The sequence below is a fragment of the Pimephales promelas genome (assembly GCF_988280905.1).
Source record: "Pimephales promelas chromosome 3 unlocalized genomic scaffold, fPimPro1.hap1.1 SUPER_3_unloc_2, whole genome shotgun sequence".
NCBI classification, from domain to species: domain Eukaryota; kingdom Metazoa; phylum Chordata; class Actinopteri; order Cypriniformes; family Leuciscidae; genus Pimephales; species Pimephales promelas.
In genome coordinates this window covers 5001-7500 of record NW_028297296.1, presented here as the reverse complement: position 1 = coordinate 7500, position 2500 = coordinate 5001, and the positions used below count along the sequence as shown (strand labels likewise).

At 46.2% G+C, this 2500-nt stretch overlaps 11 non-coding genes across 11 annotated transcripts; all 11 read right to left on the bottom strand.

Moving 5' to 3' along the window:
• Positions 1–51: 51 nt before the first annotated feature.
• LOC148961445 (5S ribosomal RNA) lies at positions 52–170 on the bottom strand. The gene has a single exon (XR_016154137.1). It is a non-coding gene; the product is annotated as a 5S ribosomal RNA (ribosomal RNA).
• Positions 171–262: 92 nt separating this feature from the next.
• On the bottom strand, positions 263–381 carry LOC148961444 (5S ribosomal RNA). Its single transcript, XR_016154126.1, has one exon. It is a non-coding gene; the product is annotated as a 5S ribosomal RNA (ribosomal RNA).
• Positions 382–473: 92 nt separating this feature from the next.
• LOC148961443 (5S ribosomal RNA) lies at positions 474–592 on the bottom strand. The gene has a single exon (XR_016153699.1). It is a non-coding gene; the product is annotated as a 5S ribosomal RNA (ribosomal RNA).
• A 92-nt stretch (positions 593–684) lies between these two features.
• Positions 685–803, bottom strand: LOC148961442 (5S ribosomal RNA). Its single transcript, XR_016154115.1, has one exon. It is a non-coding gene; the product is annotated as a 5S ribosomal RNA (ribosomal RNA).
• A 92-nt stretch (positions 804–895) lies between these two features.
• On the bottom strand, positions 896–1014 carry LOC148961441 (5S ribosomal RNA). The gene has a single exon (XR_016154104.1). It is a non-coding gene; the product is annotated as a 5S ribosomal RNA (ribosomal RNA).
• Positions 1015–1181: 167 nt separating this feature from the next.
• Positions 1182–1300, bottom strand: LOC148961440 (5S ribosomal RNA). The gene has a single exon (XR_016154093.1). It is a non-coding gene; the product is annotated as a 5S ribosomal RNA (ribosomal RNA).
• A 92-nt stretch (positions 1301–1392) lies between these two features.
• LOC148961439 (5S ribosomal RNA) lies at positions 1393–1511 on the bottom strand. The gene has a single exon (XR_016154082.1). It is a non-coding gene; the product is annotated as a 5S ribosomal RNA (ribosomal RNA).
• A 92-nt stretch (positions 1512–1603) lies between these two features.
• LOC148961438 (5S ribosomal RNA) lies at positions 1604–1722 on the bottom strand. Its single transcript, XR_016154071.1, has one exon. It is a non-coding gene; the product is annotated as a 5S ribosomal RNA (ribosomal RNA).
• A 92-nt stretch (positions 1723–1814) lies between these two features.
• Positions 1815–1933, bottom strand: LOC148961437 (5S ribosomal RNA). The gene has a single exon (XR_016154060.1). It is a non-coding gene; the product is annotated as a 5S ribosomal RNA (ribosomal RNA).
• A 92-nt stretch (positions 1934–2025) lies between these two features.
• On the bottom strand, positions 2026–2144 carry LOC148961436 (5S ribosomal RNA). Its single transcript, XR_016154049.1, has one exon. It is a non-coding gene; the product is annotated as a 5S ribosomal RNA (ribosomal RNA).
• A 172-nt stretch (positions 2145–2316) lies between these two features.
• LOC148961435 (5S ribosomal RNA) lies at positions 2317–2435 on the bottom strand. Its single transcript, XR_016154037.1, has one exon. It is a non-coding gene; the product is annotated as a 5S ribosomal RNA (ribosomal RNA).
• Between the last annotated feature and the right edge of the window lie 65 nt (positions 2436–2500).

The following is a 2500-nucleotide window of genomic DNA, read 5'->3' as shown; positions in this document are numbered from 1 at the left end:
ATTAGAGTAGTAAACCATATAAAGCTTACTAGGTCTCCCATCCAACAATAAAGCTTACAGCACCTGGTATTCCCAGGCGGTCTCCCATCCAAGTACTAACCAGGCCCGACCCTGCTTAGCTTCCGAGATCAGACGAGTTCGGGCGTTCTCAAGGTGGTATGGCCGTAAGCGAAATCTGCTGCCAAAATTGGGCTATTTGAATGGTTAGAACATTAGGGTAGTAAACCATATAAAGCTTACTAGGTCTCCCATCCAACAATAAAGCTTACAGCACCTGGTATTCCCAGGCGGTCTCCCATCCAAGTACTAACCAGGCCCGACCCTGCTTAGCTTCCGAGATCAGACGAGTTCGGGCGTTCTCAAGGTGGTATGGCCGTAAGCAAAATCTGCTGCCAAAATTGGGCTTTTTGAATGGTTAGAACATTAGGGTAGTAAACCATATAAAGCTTACTAGGTCTCCCATCCAACAATAAAGCTTACAGCACCTGGTATTCCCAGGCGGTCTCCCATCCAAGTACTAACCAGGCCCGACCCTGCTTAGCTTCCGAGATCAGACGAGTTCGGGCGTTTTCAAGGTGGTATGGCCGTAAGCAAAATCTGCTGCCAAAATTGGGCTTTTTGAATGGTTAGAACATTAGGGTAGTAAACCATATAAAGCTTACTAGGTCTCCCATCCAACAATAAAGCTTACAGCACCTGGTATTCCCAGGCGGTCTCCCATCCAAGTACTAACCAGGCCCGACCCTGCTTAGCTTCCGAGATCAGACGAGTTCGGGCGTTCTCAAGGTGGTATGGCCGTAAGCCAAATCTGCTGCCAAAATTGGGCTATTTGAATGGTTAGAACATTAGGGTAGTAAACCATATAAAGCTTACTAGGTCTCCCATCCAACAATAAAGCTTACAGCACCTGGTATTCCCAGGCGGTCTCCCATCCAAGTACTAACCAGGCCCGACCCTGCTTAGCTTCCGAGATCAGACGAGTTCGGGCGTTCTCAAGGTGGTATGGCCGTAAGCGAAATCTGCTACCAAAATTGGGCTATTTGAAGAAAAAAAAAAGAGACTCTTTCAGGCTTTCTGAAGAAACTCAGAGACGATTTCAGGCATTTTGAGGGGGAAAAAAGACAATTTAGGATTTTTGAACCATTTCATTGACTCTTTTTTTTTTTTTTTTTAAACAATAAAGCTTACAGCACCTGGTATTCCCAGGCGGTCTCCCATCCAAGTACTAACCAGGCCCGACCCTGCTTAGCTTCCGAGATCAGACGAGTTCGGGCGTTCTCAAGGTGGTATGGCCGTAAGCAAAATCTGCTGCCAAAATTGGGCTATTTGAATGGTTAGAACATTAGGGTAGTAAACCATATAAAGCTTACTAGGTCTCCCATCCAACAATAAAGCTTACAGCACCTGGTATTCCCAGGCGGTCTCCCATCCAAGTACTAACCAGGCCCGACCCTGCTTAGCTTCCGAGATCAGACGAGTTCGGGCGTTCTCAAGGTGGTATGGCCGTAAGCAAAATCTGCTGCCAAAATTGGGCTATTTGAATGGTTAGAACATTAGGGTAGTAAACCATATAAAGCTTACTAGGTCTCCCATCCAACAATAAAGCTTACAGCACCTGGTATTCCCAGGCGGTCTCCCATCCAAGTACTAACCAGGCCCGACCCTGCTTAGCTTCCGAGATCAGACGAGTTCGGGCGTTCTCAAGGTGGTATGGCCGTAAGCAAAATCTGCTGCCAAAATTGGGCTATTTGAATGGTTAGAACATTAGGGTAGTAAACCATATAAAGCTTACTAGGTCTCCCATCCAACAATAAAGCTTACAGCACCTGGTATTCCCAGGCGGTCTCCCATCCAAGTACTAACCAGGCCCGACCCTGCTTAGCTTCCGAGATCAGACGAGTTCGGGCGTTCTCAAGGTGGTATGGCCGTAAGCAAAATCTGCTGCCAAAATTGGGCTATTTGAATGGTTAGAACATTAGGGTAGTAAACCATATAAAGCTTACTAGGTCTCCCATCCAACAATAAAGCTTACAGCACCTGGTATTCCCAGGCGGTCTCCCATCCAAGTACTAACCAGGCCCGACCCTGCTTAGCTTCCGAGATCAGACGAGTTCGGGCGTTCTCAAGGTGGTATGGCCGTAAGCGAAATCTGCTGCCAAAATTGGGCTATTTGAAGAAAAAAAAAAGAGACTCTTTCAGGCTTTCTGAAGAAACTCAGAGACGATTTCAGGCATTTTGAGGGGGAAAAAAGACAATTTAGGATTTTTGAACAATTTCATTGACTCTTTTTTTTTTTTTTTTTTTTTTAAACAATAAAGCTTACAGCACCTGGTATTCCCAGGCGGTCTCCCATCCAAGTACTAACCAGGCCCGACCCTGCTTAGCTTCCGAGATCAGACGAGTTCGGGCGTTCTCAAGGTGGTATGGCCGTAAGCAAAATCTGCTGCCAAAATTGGGCTTTTTGAATGGTTAGAACATTAGGGTAGTAAACCATATAAAG